The sequence below is a fragment of the Hemitrygon akajei genome, chromosome 9 (assembly GCF_048418815.1).
Source record: "Hemitrygon akajei chromosome 9, sHemAka1.3, whole genome shotgun sequence".
Classification (NCBI taxonomy): Eukaryota; Metazoa; Chordata; class Chondrichthyes; order Myliobatiformes; family Dasyatidae; genus Hemitrygon; species Hemitrygon akajei.
In genome coordinates, this window is record NC_133132.1 from 95510227 (window position 1) to 95532716 (window position 22490).

The 22490-nt window shown below is 40.1% G+C and overlaps 1 protein-coding gene across 2 annotated transcripts in view; it reads right to left on the minus strand.

Annotated features, from left to right (window-relative positions):
• Positions 1-22490, minus strand: part of prim2 (DNA primase subunit 2) — a 252834-nt gene that overhangs the window by 183839 nt on the left and 46505 nt on the right. The window lies entirely within an intron of this gene.

A 22490-nucleotide genomic window follows, 5' to 3' on the forward strand; every position in this document is an offset into this window, starting at 1 on the left:
ACAATAATCAGAACAGAATCAATGAAAGACCACACCAAAAGGGCAGACAACCAGTGTGCAAGACAACAAACTGTACAAATACAAAGAGAAAGAAAATAGGGGAAAAAGAGAGAAAAAAAGCTTATTGAGAAAAATAAATAAGTAAATAAGCAACAATATTGAGAGCATGAGATGAAGAGTCCTTGAAACTGAGTCCACAGATTGTGGGAACAGCCCAGTTATGGGGCAAGTGAAGTTGAGTGAAGCTAATTCCTTCTAGTTCCAGAGTCTGATAGCTGAGGGGAAATAACTGTTCCTAAGCCTGGTGGTGAGAGTCCTCAGGCTCCTGTACTTTCTTCCTGTGCAATGAGAGCATGACCTGGGTGGTGACAGTCCCTGATGATGAATACATGGAACGATATACATGGAATGTTGTACTACATTCAAAAGCCCTCTCAGAAAACAAACCTTGTCTAACCTGCTAGAATTTATATGTCAACCATGTTGGCCAATGGGATAAATTCAATATATTTTTCATCCTCCTTCCTATCCCTTAATTAGTCAAAAGGTTTTGTCTGAGGGCTTGAAAGATGACAACACGTTCAACTGCAGCAGCTTCTAAGAGGCCAACCAAAGGTGATATTGTCCTTTTTAAATGTTTTTGTTTCCGCAATTGCAAGACCCTGCTGGACATTAAGAACACAATCACCACATCAGTGAGTTGTTCTTTAGTGGAGAAACTGAAGAAGCTGGACTTAACATGGACGTTGCTGCTGCCTGCGCCAAAGAGACATCAGAGGAATTGGTTAAGTGAAGGTCGCGTGCACTTTGACAGCAAACGATTGTCATAGTCACTTTTCTTGTGATCGCAACATATTGTTGGACATTGTTGATGTGGAATGCTGCAAGTCCAATTCACTGACTTATTAGCAGACGTTAGGGGAGCCAAGTGGCCTCAGTCAAAGTGAGGAGTAGGCCTCAAACCCAGTACTGCCTGTTTACATCTCCCATGAGAGAGGTGCCAGAGTTGCTACACCTGGTATAGCGACCAAGCTGGATTCGGTGCTGCCCTCAAAGGTCATTTCAGAAGACAAGCTGTACTGTGTTCAATTGCAGACTGCTGCAACATTCCTGCAACTCAGGTTCTTGGATTTGTTTGTGTGTGACTGCATTTTACTGATATCTTGTATACGTGCTATATGTGACTAGCACTGTGTATGACAGTTGGTAGCCTATTTTTCATCTTAGCCCCGGAGTAATGCTGTTTTGTTTGGCTGTATTCATGAGTATTCATGTATGGTCAAATGACAATGAAATTTAAACTTATTTTATATATAAATATTGTTTATTTCAGGCATTCTGAAGAACTATGACAGTATTAAAAATTTTGCCAAATGATCCAATGCAACAACAAATAAACTTCTTGGCTTCCAGCCAGAAACAGGTACTGATTTTAACTAACGTTTTGATAACAGACTTTGTCACCTTCATCAGGGATGATGCCTGGGCTTATCTAGTCCATTGATATTGATACCCCCACCATCCATCCTTCTTGATTGATTAGTCCTCATCCAATCAGGTTTCTGTTGCCCTCCCTTGTTTGCAATCGAATTCCAGTTCTTACTTAGAGATCTTCATCTGTTAAAATTCTTTTCCTCTAGTTTTATTTCAATGGCTTCCTTCACTAGGTTGTCCGAAATCTCTGTTGCCCTCCCTTGTTTGCAATCGAATTCCAGTTCTTACTTAGAGATCTTCATCTGTTAAAATTCTTTTCCTCTAGTTTTATTTCAATGGCTTCCTTCACTAGGTTGTCCGAAAACATATTGGTGCAGCACAGTAGTTTTGTGCCATTGAAGTCAATCCCATGGCCATTGCGAATGCAATATACGGCTACCAGTGATTTCTCCAGATAACCCAAAAGGACACACCTCCTGTGCTCCTTGATGAGGATTTCCACCATGCATCCCAACTGGATGATATACACTGCTCTGCATTCAAAGGAAATCCTGTAAACACCAGCCATCCTGAGTCCCAGGTCATCTTGATTTGAGTTTCCTTATGGGTTTGTGAATGGTATTAATCCGGTATTTCTTCAGGATCCTGGCAATCCTTCCAGAAACCGTGGAAATATAAATCCAATGTAAACCTACAAGAGGACCACAACCTTGTCATTGGATTTGGAAACTTGCGTACTTTAATGACCCAGAGAGTTTTGTTGTCTGGAATCAGTGCTTTATGCTTTGGCTCTTGGTAGGGTCACCCATGCCAACAAGTCAAAGGGTAAGGTGGTCCACCGGTCCTCCAGGTTCAGGGGTTCAGCTCAGGGATAACAGCCCTGAATGATAAAACAAAATTGTTATGAAAAGAGCAATGAAGAATTCTTCTACAACTGAGTGTGACGGTATTCCTGAACCTCCACCAGGGACTTGCAAGACTGTCAGTAGCGAAAACCAAGAGGAAGCTACTGACATGACGAAGGAAGCACCAAACACCACCAGAGATGGAGGACCTACATTGCTGCCCAAAACACCAATGGCGTAACAGTCAGTAAGTAGAGAAGTCTCTGCAGAGAAGAAGAAACTCCACACTAGAGAGGAGGAACTTAAAAGTCTTTGTTAAAAGACATTTACAAAATCCCTTCTAAGCAAAACACCAGCAAGAAAATTTCAGTACAGGCACTTCAATAGTCAGAGCCACTGCAGAAAAAAATGCGACTTGGTTTGCACTGCATTAAAAAGAAACTGATAGCAAGCACTCTGTGATCCAAACATGGGAACACCAATGCCTTTCCTGCTGCAGAGTTGCAAAATGGCTGGCATATGGCTGTGGGACAGTTCATTGTCTTTGGGAATGTAAAATCTATTTTCCAAAAATGTTGGAACTTATAATTTTCTTGCTAAAGAATGAAGATTAGGAGAGAAGTCTAATATTTTATCTTCTAAAGCTACGACAATACTGATTCTTAGTCAACAAAATGTTCTCACTTCTCAAAAAAAAAACGACGTGTATGTTAGCGAAAATTGACCAATGACCCCATAAGCTTTTAGACCATCTATGAATTACTTAGTCCCATCAAAGGTGCTTGAACATTCAGAAGTGTCTGCCACTGCAGATATATAATTCAAAGGAAGGATTGTGAACCAAAAATATTGAAGTCAATGATGTTATTATAACTATTGAAATTATATTGAATAACCTGTTAACTTTGATCTTAAGGGTATAAAAGATGTGATATACTTTGAGTTTGAGAGACTCTACAGAGAGAATCTCCAGAAGAATGCCAGCTTATCATGATGAATAAAAACTTCCTTATCAGCAGCTTCAGTGTTTCTCCAGTCACAACAGTGTGCGAGAAGGACAATTTTACCTTGCATCTATTGTAAACTTTTATAAAACACAGTCGTGCAGAACTCATCACTTCGGATTTTATTGGCTGATAGAACCCACTTGTTCTTCCATTCAGTGAACAGTAAAGACAACTGCCTTCATCTGTTTTTGTTTGGAATTAAGAGTAAAAGATATGCTTTTTATTTATGATGGTCCCTTGCTCCGTTATTTCCAGGGAGATAATAGGGGAAGCTAATAGGATCTAACCTCCCTCCTGACACTTACACCTGAAAGTGGAAGAAGTGCAATACCTGCCCATTCATCTCCTTCCTCACCTCCATTCAGGACCCCAAACAATCCTTCTTGGTGAGGCAACACTTCACTTGTGAACCTGTTGGGGGTGGCTACTGTATCCGATGCGATGTAGATTGAGGGACTGCTTTGTTGAGCACCTTCATTCCATCCACAAAAAGCAGGATTTCCCATTGGCCAACCATTTTAATTCCAATCCCCATTCCAACATGTTGGTCCATGTGCTCCTCTACGGCCACAATGAGCATTCACTCCGGTTGGAGAAGCAACACCTTATATTCTGTCTGGGTAGCCTCCAACCTGACAGCATGAATATTAATTTCTCCAACGTTCAATAAAATTCCACCCTCCCCCTTCCCTATACTTCAACTCTCCACTCTGGCTCCCTTCTTACCTCTTCTTCTCACCCATCACCTCCTCCTTGTACTCCTCTTCCCCTTTCTCCCCAAGGTCCATTATCCTCTTCTATCAGATTCTTCCTTCTCCAGCCTTTTACCTTTTCCATCAATCACCTCGAGTTTCTGACTTCAACCCCCTGCTCCCCCCCCCACCTTGCTTCACCTACAGCCTCCTCCCCCACCTCCTTGTTCTGGTTTCTTCTGCTTTCCATTCCAGTCCTAATGGAGTCCAGACTCCCGTCTCAGCCTGAAATGTCAACTGTTTGTTCTTTTCCACAGCTTCTGCCTGACCTCTGACCTGCTGAGATATTTAACATGCACAATTAAACAAGTGGATACAAGTGAGCTTAATTCTAAATTTTCCAGCTATTCAAATAGGATTGCAGATTGAAATATGCTGTGGGAATTTGGATACAAAGATCTTAATCACAAAACCTTATCACCTCAGAGGCATGTTTCACTCTTGTTGCATTACACACTTGCATATTTATAGAACACATGGGATCCAGAACCAAAGCAATCCTATCCACAAATAGTATTCAAACCTATTAAAATTAACAGTCCAGAAAATAATGTCACACCAACTTAGGTAACAGTGGAGAGTCTTTTGATTGGTTGCATTGCAGCCTAGTATAGAGACACCAATGCCCTTGAATGGGAAAACCTACAAAAAGTGGTGGATCCAGCCTAGCCCATCAGAGATAAAACTCTCCCCACCATTGAGTACATCTATACTGAGTGCTGTCGCAGGAAAGCAGCATCCGTTGTCAGAGACCCTTCCCCCTCCCTCCACCCCCCCCCCCCCCCCCAACTACCCAGATCATGTTTTCTTCTCACTGCTGCCATCAGGAAGGAGGTACAGGAACCTTAGGTCCCATCAGTTCAGAAACAGTTATTACCCTTCAACGATGAGGCTCTTGAACCAAAGAGGATAACTTCACTCAGCTTCTCCCACCCTCACTCACCTCAACACTTAAATTATTCCTACAACCTATGGACTCACTTTCAATGACTCTCCGTCTCACGTTCTTGATATTTATTGCTTATTTATTTATTACTGTGAATGTCCATAAGAAAATGAATCTCAGGGTTGTATATAGTGATACTATTTATTTTTTTTACTTCGAAATTTGTTCTATCTACTCTCCTGAATGTTAAAGCACAGCTGTAGTATGATATAGAAATTGTGTCTCAACAAGAAGTTGAATACAGGACATAAATGTGGTTTACTGGCTCATCATAGAACAACATGGATATTTTGCCCAGCTGTTTTACAAGAGCGGCACAAGAATGATAGAAAAATGGAGGGCTATTTAGGAAGGAAGGGTTAGATTGCTGTCAGTATAGGTTAAAAGGTCACATAATATCATGGGTGATAGGACTTTGGAGGCGGAAAAAGCCTTGGAGCACAAGAAAAAAACATTTTCAAACATTTGCTATTTGATTAGGGCTAACTGTGTCGTATTGACAGGGAGCTATAGATGTGCAGACCAAACCATGTCAATTGGGATGGGGGGAAATAATGACTCCCAACCTACAGGAGTTGCCAAGTGTCCAGAGGTCTGAAGTCTGCCATAATTAGCATCTGCAAAGAGTTTCTTGGCTTCTCTACCAAAATCGCCAAAACTGGCTTGATGAGATTGACCCAAGAGATCCAGGAGCTCATTTAACTACTAACACATGGTGTTCTTGTGGTGGCATAGTAGCACAGCGGTTAGTGTGACGTATTACAGCTCAGGTCATCGGAGTTCAGTTCCGGCATCCTCTGTAAGGAAGTTTATAAATTCCTTCCCGGTGCCTGGGAGCTTCCTCCAGGTGCTGTAGATTTCTCCCACATTCCAAAGGCACACAGAATTAATTGATCATTGTAAATTGTCGCAGGATTAGGCTAGGGTTAAATCGGTGAGCTGTGGAAGAGACAGTTATCTGTAAATAAATATATAAAAATTCCACCTTGCCTCAAGAGAAAAAGAAACAGCTCCATTGGCAGGTGATAGCTGAGGTTCAACAGTAAGTGTGACCAAAAGAACAGGATATGCACTGATAACCATGACATAGACAGATTCCACATACTAACCAGCAATCGCATTAAAGACACAAATCAAGATGATTGATCTGTAATTTACTCGCTCTGTAACTAATTTATTGCTGTTCTGTAACCCTCAAGGCCAATGTAAATTTACTTTGCAAATCAGGAAATTCAGAAAGGAGAAAGGCATCAGCATCCACAGTGTCTCATTTCAAAGAGTTGAATGGTTAGATGGAATATCTGAATCGTTTCCCCTCTTGCATGTTGTTTCATTAGAAATATCACTCCCGAACTTGTGAGTGATGCCATGTTGGTTTCAGACCGCGTGTCAACACTTATGGGCTGTTTGCAGTACATCCTTGGGTATGTTGGTTGTTAACACAGATGATACAGGTCACAGTTTCAATGTATATGTGATAAATAAAACTGAATCTGATGGAATGAACAATCATTCATTAAAATTCCTCTTTAAGATGGCATTGGTGAAGCACTCCAACAACTTGCCAGAAGCAAACAAAACTGTAAATTACTGTATTTAACATACAATCACAGCAATCAATAGCCTGTAACTTCCCTTTCGGAGTTGAACTTTGAACTGCCTACATCACCTGGCATCTTTGCAATGTGAACTGAGTCTCGAAGGTGCAGCACTATTGTTGTGTGACAGAGACAGGCTGCATTGAGGTGGCGAAGCCCAGGCCCAAGAGCAGGGAATTAGCCAAAGTTTGGCCTTTGCTGGAGCAAACTTGGAAGCGATTTGATGTGGCAGAATGTTCTTTGCTTACTTTCATTGTTTGCATAATCCATTCTTTTTTTCTGCAAACTGGGTATTTGAAAGTTTTTTTTAACATGGGTTCTATTGGGCGTCTTAGTTTTATGGCTGCCTATAAGGAGATGAAAGTAACACACACAAAATGCTGGTAGAACGCAGCAGGCCAGGCAGCATCTATAGGGAGAAGCGCTGTCAACATTTCAGGCCGAGACCCTTCGTCAGGACACTGAAGGAGATGAATCTTGAGGTTGTATAAATTATACACATTGATAATAAATGTACTTTGAACTTTCAGCTTCAAAATCTCCTCAATTCAGGAGTGAACTGAAAAATCAATGTGTGCTTCAGATTTTGAATGTGGACCTCTGCTGTCTGTGGTGATAAGGCCTGCCTGTAAGTGCACAAGATTTTGATTTTATCAAACATGCTTTGCAATTCCAAATGAATTCTAATGCTGACAACATAAACTCTGATAGTGCTTCTCATGCATATGGAAGTAAATTAGCCATAAACCAAACAAAATCATAACCTTCAGAAGTATCCATTTCAAAGCCACACTCCCTCACACTTCTGGAGGAACTGCTGATCATACGAAAATTAACAGGGATTGAAAAAGTAGGCTCCAAAAAAACAGCTAAAAATTCTGCCTTTACATTGTGAATAATTGTTTGAAGCTAGTGAGGTGTCAGTTACACTGCAAACCTTGGTAAATGATCGTGAAGAGAACCAAATAAACAAACTCATCAATGTGAATGTAGGCAGGCCATCACTGAATACCGAATCAGAAGCATTAGTGCATTGAATCAGTCATTCAGCACAATCAATAAAAGGCATGTTCAGAATATTGCAGCACCACCCAAAACAAAATGGACAATTTTCCTATCTACCCCTTGCTCTGATTAACTTCTAGCACAGTGTGCCCAGTATATCAAAGTGTAGAATAGCCACATTTGTCTTCATCCAAAGCCTCAGTGGGGAACAGCTCTTACTTTTCAAGCCAATACTCAGAAAATTAATGCCATTGCAGCTTCAAGGTGGCAAGTTGAAGTATGAAACAGTCACAGCCCTGAATTCCAGAAAACTGAAATCAGTCTCCATCTGACGCACTTTGAAAGTTTGGTCTGGGGTATTTGCATTTAATCAAGAAAATACAATTCAGTTGAGAAAACTTAATACACTTGCTGGAAAATCCAATTCTGCAGAGTAACTCAGGATAGTGGCCATTGTTTAAAGCCCACAAGAGTTTTACAGCAACCCACATCTCTCTCAAAAATAAGATGGTACTGTAACAAGTAAGGTACAAGTAAAATTACTTCATCAATACTTAATCATTCTGACAGAGTCCAAGTGTTCCCAAGTGCCACTGTGCAAAATGTTAAATTACACAGTGCACAGACAACACATCTTTCTTCATGGTAGCAAAAGAAATGTTCTCCTCAACAAAGCCAGATCCATCATAAAAGTGAATTTGCACAATGAAGCAGTAACTGCCATTTCAGTATTCTACCATCACCTAGCAACAAAAACCTGCCAATGGTTTCTCAGCAATAAGCAGTGCATGGATAGATTCCAGTCTGTTATACTGCAGCAATTTGTCTACGAAAATGTAGCAAGAGCAAATAAAAAGAAAGCAAATACCTCACAAGGCTAAAACTTCAAGTTCAAGTCTATTGCCATTCAACCATAAACATGTATAATCACCAAAACAAACAACACCCCTCCAGACCAAGGTACACAACACAGTACATACAACGCACACACAGCATATCAGGTAATATTACCATTAATAAAAATAACAATTAACAAATTAACAAGGTGCATTTATGGTACAAATCAACAAGTAAACAGTTTACACTACTGGAACTTCATACATCATGTTAAGACTTGAGTAGTGGAGGAAGTTCAACAGAGAAGAAGCTGCTTCCCATACGGTTTCTGAAACTTTTAAAACATATTGATTAATTCACAAAAATAATTCTCAGAAGATTTCTTAGCCTGTGCACCAATTAAAAGATATCAATGAAAAGAGAGCAATGCCTCTCATCTCTAAGCAGTCTGCTTGGACAGCAAAATTCATAAACTTCAAGATACTTTTTTGCACCTCTCCCAAAGTTTCAAACTCCGCTCCCCAATGTTCTTCATATCAGCACTGACATACTTAAATTACAAACAAGAGAAAATCTGCAGATACTGGAAATCTAAGCAACACACACAAAATGCTAGAGGAGCTCAGCAGGCCAGGCAGTATCTAGGGAAAAGGGTACAGTTGACATTTCGGGCCGAGACCCTTCAGCAGGACTCTTTTCCATAGATGCTGCCTGGCCTGCTGAGGTCTTCCAGCACTTTGTATGTTGCTGATACAATTAATGACAAGTTTGGACTTAAAAGAACTTTACTAAATATTTCTACTCCAACTTTATTTTAGACATAAAGAAATCTGTTTATCAATTTCCTCATCAGAATTAAGTTCTGAGAAGTGTAAATTTCATTTTTCAATCTGAATACATCCAAAAGCAACTTCTAGGAAAGGAAGCAGAAGATTATTTTGCAATATGAATAATTAAGGGTTCTGCCTCACTTCAGCAATGAATCAGTCACCTTTAAGATCAATTATTATTGATTATAAAGAATTCACTCACTAAATACAAGAAACACAAAAATCTCAGATATCCTAAGAAACGTCTGTGCTCCATATACAGTACATAAGGACATCTACCTGCACAAGCTTTCACACCCATTACCAGTACAAAATTAGCCATCTCTAGAGGACAGTAAATTTTAATATTGGTGAGTAGAGCTAAATTTCAATGAGTGAAAAGATACTTGGAAAATAAAGTTACAAGTCTTTGGAGAGCAAAACCTTTTTGAAAAGTTCTACCAGAGACCTAGCAAGGTTGCCAAGGATCAAATGGCCATGATGTTTATTGCTGTGTAGATTGACAACCAATACTACAGGGAAAGGTGACAAGGACCTGCAGTTTCACTCAGTAGCAAGGAGATTCATGCCAATTCCTCACATAGAATGTTTCAGCTATCTAAGAAACAGTAACCCGATTTTAACATTTCATGACTAGGAATGATGCCTTCAAGTGGAAAGGTCCCAACATCCAGGATTTTTTCCATAAACTTTCTGCTTCCTTTCTTGCTTTTGCCTTTCAGGAATTCTCTTCTAACATTTTGGACACATGTCCTCATTTCTCCCTCATCAGGTTCCAGTTAAGTTTTGTTTGATAATGCCCTTGAGATACAGGGTTATTTTATTTCATTAAGCACTTAAATGCAGCATGGTCATTATTGAATTGTAGCAAATCCCACAATTGGCCCCTCGCAAGTTCACAAAAAACTCACTACAGAAGCTTTGTGACTGGTTATCAAATCTATCCATACTACCCTTTGGTCTGAACAACTACATACTTAGAGATACTGATTGCAACACTTCAACAGTAAACCCAACCATCTTCCTCAGACACAAGTTAGTCAAATGACAAGGCCCCCTACAGCCACCTCCTCATATATCCTCTCTTGAGTGAGCAGGGCATGGGCGAGGCTTAATGCTCAATCTCGATTGACTGGATCTAAATTACCCATTTCTGACAAGTTAGTTTGAACTGACCTTGCTCTGACTGGTTGATTTTTCATCAAACCCTCTTTAGGAATGTGTGGTCCTGAACTAGAGCTATCTCTTCACTCTTAGAGCTTACAAGCTCAATGAAATACATGACTAATTTACTTTAGATTTGTTCATTGTGGAAAAATAATTGACAAGGGTACTAGAACCTAATGTTGTTATGATCTACTCAGGGAGATGACCAAATATAGGACAAAAGACCCATCAAGTTGAAGTCAACCATTTTGAAAACTAATTCTAATAGTAATAGTCCTGCTGAAGGGGCTCGGCCTAAAACATCGACTGCACTCTTTCCCATAGATGCTGCCTGACCTGCTGGGTTCCTCCAGCATTTTGTATGTGTTGTGTGGATTTCCAATGTCTGTAGATTTTCTCGTTTCCAATAGTACCTTTCTCCAATTTCTCCCACAACTCTAACTCTTTCTTTTCTGCAGATTATTTCATGAGATTCTAGCATTTTTCAAAGAGATGTCTGAAATTGGACCATGCTTTCAATTTGCGAGCTTCTCAGGAATCTGACATTCATAACACAAGTATGAAATTGTATTACATAACTGTTTATCCAATAAAATAATCTTCAATACTACTGTGGCGATCACTGCCTTAAAACTTCAGTAGAATATAACAATGCAATGGACTCTGACTCCACAGCTGTGGACTCACTTTCAGGGACTCTGCAGTTCATGCTCTATGTACTTTGCATTTTTTATTGCTCGATTTGTTCTTTTTCACACATTAGATGTTTGTCAGTCATTACTGTCAGCAGGCTCTCTTACTTCTGGGGTGCCTAGGGGCAACTCTCAATGGATACAATTCAGTATTTCCCTTTCAGCTTGATACAGCTAAAAAGTACAACTGCTTCCAAGGTCAGTACAGTCAATAAAGATGTATTAATGTATTTAAACAAATTATCGTTGCTTAAAACTGACGGAAACAACACTGATAGTGCGCGGAAGGGTCCACATTGGATTCCAAATAGGGAACGTGGTTGCAAGTTGGGAATAAAAGTGTGTTTAAGGAAACGGGGTTATAAACTTCCAATACCAACTACCTTGCAGGCAAACTTGCAGTCTCTGGTGAATTAAGTCGATGATCTCAGAGCTAGGGTGCTGAATCAGAGGGACATTAGGACCACGTGTGTCTTTTGTTTCACAGAATCCTGGTTAACCCCCTCCATACCAAATGCAGCGATTCAGATCGACGGGTTTACTATACACCATCAGGTTAGATCTATAGAGTCTCTCAAAAGGAGATGTGGAGGAGTATGCCTCATGATCAACTCTTCTTGGTGCACAAATATATCAGTGTTGTCCCAATTCTGCTCACCAGACTGGAATATCTAGCAGTTAAATGCCTTCCTTTTTACCTACCATTAGAGTTCTCTGGGACAATTTTGGTAGCAGTATACATTCCACCTAAGGCCAAGGTCCATCAGGCTTTATGATCTGAGCAATGGGATCAACACGCATGAAACAGCACACCCTAACACCTTCACCATTGTTTTGGGAGATTTTAACCAGGCCAGTCTGAAAAAAAAAATCACTAAACAATTGCCATCAACAAATAACTTGCAATACCAGAGGAAACAACACACTGGACCATTGCTACACCATCATCAAGAATGCCTACCGTGCTATTCCACGCCCTCACTTCGGGAAGTCTGATCACCTGGCTGTACTTCTACTCCCTGAGTATAGGCAGAGACTGAAGACTGCAGCACCAGCAGTGAGGACCAAGAAGGTGTGGACAAGGGAAGCACATGAGTGCCAACAGGACTGCTTTGAATCGGTGGACTAGACTCTATTCAGGGATTCATCTTCAAACATGGATGAATATGCTGCGGTTGTTACCGACTTCATTAAAACCTGTGTGGATGAGTGTGTGCCCACAAAGACTTAATGTGCATTCAAAATCAAAAGCCATAGATGAACCACGAGGTACGTCATCTGCTGAAGGCTAGATCTGTGGCATTCAAGTCTGGCGACGCAGGTCTGCACCAGAAAATCAGGTATGATTTGCAGAGGGCTATTTCAAGGGCGAAGGGACAATTTTAAACGAGGTTGGAGACAACATCGGATGCAACTCTGGCAGGGTTTGCAAGACATCACTTCCAACAAAGCAAAACCCAATAGCATGAATGGCAGTGACACTTCCAGATGAACTCAACACCTTCTATGCCTGCTTTGAAAGGGAAAATGCATCTACAGCTGTGAAGATCCCTGCTGCACCTGATGACTCTGTGATCTCTGTCTTAGAGTCCAATGTTAGGCTGTCTTTAAAGAGAGTGAACCCTCTCAAGACGGAAGGTCCCGATGGAGTACCTGGTAAGGCTCTGAAAACCTGTGCCAACCAACGGGCAGCAGTATTCAAGGACATTTTCAACCTCTCACTGCAATGGGCAGAATTACCCACTTGCTTCAAAAGACAACAATTATACCACTGCCTAAGAAGAATACTGTGAGCTGTCTTAATGACTATTTCCTGGTAGCACTCACATCTACAGTGATGAAATGCTTTGAGAGGTTGGTCATGACTAGGCTGAACTCTTGCCTCAGTGAGGACCTGGAATCATTGCAATTTGCCTATCACCACAATAGGTCAACAGAAGATGCAATCTCAATGGTTCTACATGTGGCTTCGGACCACCTGGACAACACAAACACTTATGTCAGGTTGCTGTTCATCAACTGCAGCTCAGCATTTAATACCATCATTCCCACAATCCTGACTGAGAAGTTACAGAACGTGGGCCTCTGTACCTCCCTCTGCAATTGGAACCTCAACTTCCTAACCAGAAGACCACAATCTGTGCAGATTGGTGATAACATCTCCTCCTCACAGACGATCAGCACTGGTGCACCTCAGGAGTGTCTGCTTTGCCCACTGCTCTAACTCTCCATATACCCATGACTGTGTGGCTAGGCATAGTTCAAATACCATCTATAAATTTGCTAATGATACAACCATTGTTCGTAGAATCTCAGGTGGTGATGAGAGGGTGTGAGATATACCAACTAGTGAAGTGGTGTCGCAGCAACAACCTGAACTTAACATCAGTAGACGAAAGAGCCGATTGTGGACTTCAGGAATGGTAAGACAAAGGAACACATACCAATTCTCATAGAGGGATCAGAAGTGGAGAGAGTAAGCAGTTTCAAGTTCCTGGGTGTCAAAGTCTTTGAGGACCTAACGTGGTCCCAACATATCAATGCAGTTATAAAGAAAGAAAGACAGCGGCTATACTTCATTAGGAGTTTGAAGAGATTTGGTATGTCAACAAATACACTCATAAACTTCTATAAGTGAACCGTGGAGAGTATTCTGACAGGCTGCATCACTGTCTGGTATGGGGGAGCTACTGAAAAAAAACTGGGAAAAAAAAGAGGATTGTAAATTTAGTCAGCTCCATCTTGGGTCCTAGCCTACAAAGTACCTAGGACATCTTCAAGGAGTGGTATCTCAGAAAGCCAGCATCCATTATTAAGGATCTCCAGCACCCAGGACATGCCCCTTTCTCTCTATTACCATCAAGTAAGAGGTACAGAAGCCTGAAGGCACACACTCAGCGATTCAGGAACAGCTTTTTCCCTCTGCAATCTGATTCCTAAAAGGACATTGAACCCTTCAACACTATCTCACTTTTTAAATTTATCTTATTTCTGTTTTTTGCATGATTTTTAATCTATTCACTATACGTATACTGCAACTGATTTACTTAGCTATTTTTATTACTATTATTATTTTATTATTTTTCTTCTTCTATATTATGTATCGCATTGAACTACTGCTGCTAATTTCACATCACATATCAGTGGTAATAAACCTGATTCTTCTGATTGTGTATGATTTTTCGTGGTTTCTATTGTTTCTTAGTTTTGTGCATGCCTGCAAGAAAATGAATCTGAAGGTTGTATATGGTATACATACATACTTAGATAATAAACTTGAACTTTGAACCACATGATTACATACGCAATAACGGTTCTAGTTGTGCCATTCGAGAGACAAATATTTGGGAGATAAAACAGAAAATTATTCAGGATAAAATATTGACAAGATACCCATACTTTTCATTCAGTGAAACACATAACCTTAGGCTTCCATATGAGCAGACATATGACCTTAGTATAACATGTCATCCAAAAAACACACATGCAACAGTGCATCACCCCTTCAACGACTATGCTGAATTTTTAATCTAAATAATGTGCAAGAATGCTGCCCACATAGCCAAGGCACAAATCAAAACTGCAGTTCCTCTAACAGTTGTAGCTTCTTGCCCATCAGCAGAGAATTCAAGTTCAGTGGACTGGAAACTCTAGTTGGTGTCTGCAAGTTCAGAGTTGGAATGATCATCTTGAGTTAAGACAGAATAATTTGCATTTCAAGCACATTTTAACATAATCAAATGCCCTACAAAGCCTTTCACAGAAGCATTACCTAATTTGATATAAGTTGATACTAAGCCATGTGAGCAAATATTAGAGATAATGGCCAAAAGCTTCTGAGAAGGAGTGAAAGGAAGACAGACAGTGAAGAATTAGCCAAATGCAAAGTTTTCAGGAAATACAGAACTGCCACGGGTGACAGAAACAGGATAGCCCAGAAATACAATGTGTATTGAAGTCCAATTACAGCATTTGGTAGTTAGTTCAGGTTTTTGCTTTGCTTGGGGGCTGTAAAAGTTAACTCCAAGGCAGAATGACTCACAAGAAGATTACCTTCACTGTCTCGTGGACAGATACATTGCCCTTGGTCAAAGCATTTACAGTCCCAATTTGCACTAAGATCTCCAGCACAATCTACAAAAGGAGTAACAATACTTCTACTGCTTGACAAAGAAAATCACACAGCGACAGTAACTGAATTCCCCTTACTATGCAACAGAGTACAAAAGCAAGTACAAATCCAGAATAATGCACAAAGCTGTCTGAGGAATCATTATTTTTGCAAGTCAAGTCTTGCCTTAGTGAAAAAGATACAGGTTGGTTGGGCATGGCATGAGAGACACTCTTCTTACCAAGCCCACCTTAGTTTCTTGGAAGTGACTCCCCAAAACTAATCAATCATCAAGGACTCATCTCTTTGTGTTTTCAGATGCTGGAGGTTGAAGAGCATGCAAAGTAGACCAGCTTTAGCTTGTCAATTCAACTTCTCTACCCTCAAAGTAAAACACCAATAATCCACTTCCCAACTAATTGGAAATCTCATTACTTCAGCACCTAATTCATCAAGTAATTTCTGCTGCACTCCCTTTCCATTCACAGAGATCCCAATCCTCGCCCCACCTTTCCACTTACCAGGAACTTTCAACTTAGCTGGTTCACTGGAAAATGTACCATACTGAACAACAACTTAATGAAAAGAATTTAAAGAATATGGAGGTATGAACAGACAATACAATAATCCAGGTTATCTGCCAGCACAGCAACAAATGTGCCAGGCTACTAATGCTTTCAAAGTGCAACAATTCATTAGTAAAAATAAAACAGATTGCTTCTTCCAAAAAGGGGACATCAGGAAAACACTCACCAGTGCCCATTGAGGAGCCAACAGTGGAAAAGTTGAGCAGCTTTAAGATCTTGGTGTCAACATCTCCAAGGATCTGTCCTAGGCCTAATACACTGATACAATCACACAAAGGCATGCCAGCAGCTATACTTCATTCAGAGCTTAAAGAAATTTAGTATATCACCAAAGACTTAATGTCTATGCTGTACAGTGGAAAGCATACTGGCTAGCTGCATCACAGCCTAGAATGGAGCTTCCAATGGTTTGGATTGCAAGGGGCTGGAAAGGATTTTAGACTCAGGCAGCTTCATCACAGGCACAACGCCCCAACCATTGATGACATCTTCAAAAGGCAGGAGGAGGTACAGGAACTTGAAGACCCACACTCAACAATTCAGGAACAGCTTTTTCATCTTAGTCATCAGATTTCTTTCCCATGAACAACTTCATTGTTCCTTTTTATTTGCACTATTTATTTATTTATTTTGTAATTTTGCACTGTGCTGTTACTGCAAAAGAAACCAAATTTCACCAAATAAGACAGTGACAGCAAACTTGATTTGGATTCAGTGAACAACACTGGGTAGAACTGCAAACCTGCTGGACAGAGTAAGGTCTTGGTCCACTGGCAAGGAGAACAAGATGAATGGAAATGCTTGGGCATCAAAGCAACACAAATGCTGGCACATGTATCAGAATCAGATTTATTATCACCAGCATGAGTCGTGAAATTTGTTAACTTAGCAGCAGCAGTTCAATGCAATATGTAATATAGAAGAAAAATAATAAAATAAGTAAATCAATTGCAATATACAAATATTGAATCGATTAAAAATCGTGCAAAAAAAAGAAATAATAGAAATTTTTAAAGTGAGGTAGTGTTCAAGAGTTCAATGTCCATTTAGGAATCGGATGACCGAGGGGAAGAAGCTATTCTTGAATCGCTGAGTGTGTGCCTTCAGGCTTCTGTACCTCCTACCCAATGGCAATAGTGAGAAAAGGGTGCTGGAGGTCCTTAATAATGGATGCTGGCTTTCTGAGACACTGCTCCTTGAAGATGTCCTGGGTACTTTGTAGGCTAGGACCTAAGATGGTGCCACTAAGATTACAACCCTCTGCAGCTTCTTTCGGTCCTGTCCAGTAGCTCCCCCATACCAGACAGTGATGCAGCCTGTCAGAATGCACTCCATGGTACATCTATAGAAGTTATTGAGTGTATTTGTTGACATACCAAATCTCTTCAAACTCCTAATGAAGTATAGCCGCTGTCTTGCCTTCTTTATAACTGCACCGATATATTGGGACCAGGTTAGGTCCTCAAAGATCTTGACACCCAGGAACTTGAAACTGCTCAGTCTCTCCACTTCTGATCCCTCTATGAGGATTGGTATGTGTTCCTTCGTCTTACCCTTCCTGAAGTCCACAATCAGCTCCTTCATCTACTGATATTGAGTGCCAGATTGTTGCTGCGATACCACTCCACTAGTTGGCATATCTTGCCCCAGTACGCCCACTCATCACCACCTGAGATTCTACCAACAATGGTTGCATCATCAGCAAATTTATAGATGGTATTTGAGTTATGCCTAGCCACACAGTCATGGGTAGTTGAGAATCCAATTGCAGAGGGAGGTACAGAGACCCAGGTTCTGTAACTTCTCAATCAGGACCGTAGGAATGATGGTATTAAATGCTGAGCTATAGTCGATGAACAGCATCCTGACATAAGTGTTTGTGTTGTCCAGGTGGTCTAAAGCCATGTGAAGAGCCATTGAAATTGCATCTGCCATTGACCTATTGTGGATACAGGCAAATTGCAATGGAACCAGGTCCTTGCTGAGGCAGGAGTTCTGTCTAGTCATGACTCACCTCTCAAAGCATTTCACCACTGTAGATCTGAGTGCTACCAGGTGATGGGCATTAAGGTAGCTCACATTATTCTTCTTAGGCACTGATATAATTTTTGCCTTTTTGAAACAATTGGGAACTTCCACTTGCTTCAAAAGTAAGCACACAGAGACAAACATGCCCTTGTTCTTGTGTCCATCCCCCAGCCTCTGCTAGTTAAAGGAAATAAGGGTGCTGAGTTTGATTGAGAGGGAGTCGGGGAAGGACATATTGAGACACTGAAAGAAGAAATTCAGGGACGGGGAGGATTAGGGTATGCAGAGTTAGTCCACATGAAATGATATGAATTTGGAGCATTGAGACCCTTTTGGAATGAAAAGCATAGAAAAATCATTTCATAATGTGATCTTGGTACAACTCTGAATAAGAAAAATACTTCCTCACCATCTGATTAAATCAGATCGGAGAGGTTAAAGAAAAATAAACTGTAGCCAGTGAAATTGATACCAATGTTTTGCATTTGTATAGTGATTTAATTTGACAAAATGTCCCAAAAGTATGGTGATGCTGATCCAATCTCCAACGTGATACATGAAGTTCATTTAATTTAAAAGGTGAATTCTTAGAATAGTCTATCACTGGCCAATTTCTAGCCAAAGCTAGAATCTCTCAAACTTTGCATAACAACTTTGAATAGTTCCTTTTATGCAGAATCTCACTAAACATCAACTGCAATCCTTAATGGAGATAGAAAGGACTATAAAAGCTAGAATCTGCCAGAGGAACTCAGCAGGTTGAGCTGCATTTCTGAGAGGAAAGGAATTGTTGATCTCTTGTATTGGTCCTGGTGCAGGGTTTCAACCTTAACTATCAACAATTCCTCCCACAGATGTTGCTCATCCTGTTGAGTTCCTCTAGTAGGCTTTTTGTTGCTTCACAATCTATAATTCTGGCTCAAATCAAAGGGGCTGCAGTTTCAATCTAAACTAAAATCATATATCACTTTTGGAACAGACTAACCAGTAAAGCAGCACGGAAGGCAATAGTCTCAAGAAAGACTACTTCTTTAAGCCTAACTGTTGCTACTAGTTGATGAAGAATCTCCAACAAAACAACTTACCCCTGAATTACAGAGAAGTACAGTAAAAATTGATAATTGCTGTTCAGTTATTCAGAAATCCCAACTGTCTGCCATCTAGTTCACTGGGTAATACTTATCATGCTACTTTTGATCCTCCAGGGTCAGGACTCCTGTGTTCCCTTATCACAGCCGTCACAGCTTCTAGACTCCCTCCCACTCAACAGGGTCCTGGTTTTCACTCAACCTCCTACAAGCTAGCACCCTAGTTCCTGTGCTCCTTCCTACACTCTCTTGAACCTTGGTTCCTGCACTCCACAAACACACAAAGGTCCTGAGCTTGTTTCAACTCACCTGCTTCTGTAAAAAGTATATTTGAACAGGTTTAAATTATGGGAATTTTATTAGTATTTATTAGTATCAAATAATCAGTACCAAATAAATTTAAACTATGAATAATCTTAAAAGCTGATTTAAAAAATAATATGCAGATAGTTAATTACATATGCAACATATTTCAAAGATATGAATTAGGAGAACACAACCCTCAAGACTGCTCAGAGTTTTCCATGAGATAATAGTTCATCTGCCTTTACTTTCAATTCCACATCCCCATTTGCGTGTACAGGCAGCCCCCGGGTTACGAACGATTTCCATTCCTGAGTCCGTCTTTAAGTCGGATTTGTACGCAAGTCGGAACAAGTACATCTGGTATTATTTGGCGTTAGTTAGTCAAACATTTGTCTTAGTATATAGTATTTATTTTGCTTTTCTATGCATATAAAACACTTAAGAAACGTATGCATTCCAATAATTAAACCACTGAGTTGCTTAGTAATAATTGTAGCTTTCATCAGGGCAGGGCCTTTCACATGCTCCATTATTCTCACTTTATCCTTTATCCTTTAAAATTGTTCCGATCGTTGACTGACTGTAGCCTAACGCTTTTCCAATGACCGATGAAGTTTCACCTCTTTCCAAACGTTATATTTTTCCACTTTATTTTCAGTCGTGATTGCTTCCCGTCAACGGAACAGAAACACTGTGGGCGACGGGTCCCGAGCTCCGCTGGGTCCTAAATACCACCACACTGAATTCCCCGGGTTCTAAAGTCCACCACACTGAGACAGGTTAAATGGGACAAGTGGGGGCTGTGCTGGGTTTGGATATTTCATCCTCTACAATATTCCGCGTGGGAATTTAAACTGGAGGTGGCAGTGTGGGTTTTTTTTTACGAGGTCGAGTTGGGAGTTTGACATCAACCCGGCACAGATGGAGAGCGTGCTCAGAAGTGGTCACTGAATCGAACTCGGGAACCTCCGTTCTTGAGCCCAGTGCTGATCTCACTGCGCCACCAGCCGACTGGAAGGGGGGGTCCGGGTCAGGGTGAATCTTGCTAAGAAAAATTTAAGCCAAATACAAAGTTACACACTCAACACAGTGTCAACGGCAACAACTTAAAATGGCAGACAGTGTAGCGATCCAACTTAAAATGGTGGATGGCGTTCTCCTTCCTCGGTTTGTAAGTACGAGTCGTTCGTAAGTTAGACGTTCGTAACTCGGGGACTACCTGAAGTAACCTTTCACCTTCTTGCTCATCAAGAATTTATTTGCCTGTCTTCAGAATATTCAGGCACTTCATTCACCATCTTTAGGGATAGATTTCCAAAGACTTGTTACCCTTTTAGAAGCACAATTTCACATCATCTCACCTTTGCTTCACCTCCTTTTCTCTGTTTTATTTTAAAACATAAGAGGAAAGAACCAATGTTAACAGTACTCCACGTGCATCTCACCAATACCCTATATAAACTGAATTTATATTTGCACTCAATTCTTCCAGCAATCGACAATACACTTTGCTAACTCATCTAACTACTAGAAATATATGCACAAGCATTCTCTGCTCTTGGAGCTCTGCACTCTTATTATTTAAATAACATGCCTGTCATACCAAAAAATGAATATAGGCTGTTCTTATCAAAAGGATTTTTTATGTCTAGTTTGAGCTAGTTTTCAGTATGAAAGCAAACACAAATTCTCTGTTCTTTATTCTTCAACTTCTTCAGTTATTTTTGTTCTTGCTTACAATACAGTGAATTACTATTATTGCTTTGTTATGACCACCTAACAAAACAGCTTTAACCACAAGATTTCTGACTCATTCTTAACTTCTAAAGAACCTTGTAGACAATACAATCTCCAGATCCAACAGCTTCTAACACTTTCCCTCTAGCAAACATCAAGCTAACAGATCAACAGTCTACTGTGTTCAAACCTTTCCATTTTAAATAAAGTTATATTTCTTTTAAATTTCCAAACCAATGGAAACTTCCCCAGATCTCTAGAATTTTGGAAAAGTGAGTTCAATGCACCAATTATGTCACTGATGGCCAGTATTATGATCCTTGGCCGAAGGCAATCAGGAATTGGGAGTCTTGTCAGCCTGCAATTTGCTCAGTCTTTGGTGACTAATTTTATGGAGTTCTTCCTTATTACCCTTCAAATTCCTAATATACAGCTATTTCTGGAATGTTACTTCTATGTTCTAAGGATTGGTACAAAACACCTTTCTAATTTATCTGCCATCTCATTGTTTTCAATTATTAATGCCCTTGACTCATTTTCTGTAGAACCGATGGTCACTGTTATCCCTGTTCTTTATCACATATCTGCAAAAATTGTTTTTATATTTCTGGATAGCTTTATCTCACACTCCAATATTTTCTCCTTATAAATATTTTAGTCATTTCTTGCTGTTTTTTAAGTATCCTATCCAATCTTCTTTCCTGCCAACCACCTTCATACAATGTGTTTTGTCTTCACACATTATATTCTCCAACTTCTTTAGTTAACTATTCATGGAGAGTCCTTCCTTGGAATTTTTCTTTCTCATTGTAGTGTTCCTATTCTACAATTTTAAAAGATCTCCTTAAATGTCTACTGCTTAAATATCATGATTGCTGATTTAATGACTTAATGTCAGTTTCCTTTAGCTGGGTTAATTTTTTTTTTAACCCAAGGGATTCTGCAATGCTAGAAACCCAGAGTAACACATACATAATGCAAGGAATAAATGGCTGACATTGTGGATCAACTCTTTATTCCTTTCCATAGATGCTGCCTGACCTGCTGAGTTCATTGTATTTTCTTTCATATATTTTCCTTGTAACTCTACTTCTGCACCTTCTTTGTAACCCTTACAGAAATAACTGGACTCATTCTTCTCTCCCTTAAACTGATTTAATACTAAATTCTATTACGAACCTGACCACAGAGGAATAGCACCATGATGAGGTTACTAATTAATTTCTATTACACCAGCATTCAAAATGGTCTCAACAAACCTTTAGACAGGGAACAGTGGTGAAATTGCTGCCAAAGTAAAAGAAACGAATGCAGATAATGAAGAGTTCACTATTTACTCTGAGTACACCAATAAATAAGCTTAATTCACCCAAAATATTCGCTCATTTCTTCTCTCCCACAGATGCTCCGCAATCAACTCAATGATCAGAGAATACGTGCGTTTTTATTTGAATTTCCAATATTCATGGTGTTTTATGTTTGTAGAGACTTCAATACTGGCACCCCTGCAGAGGTTACAG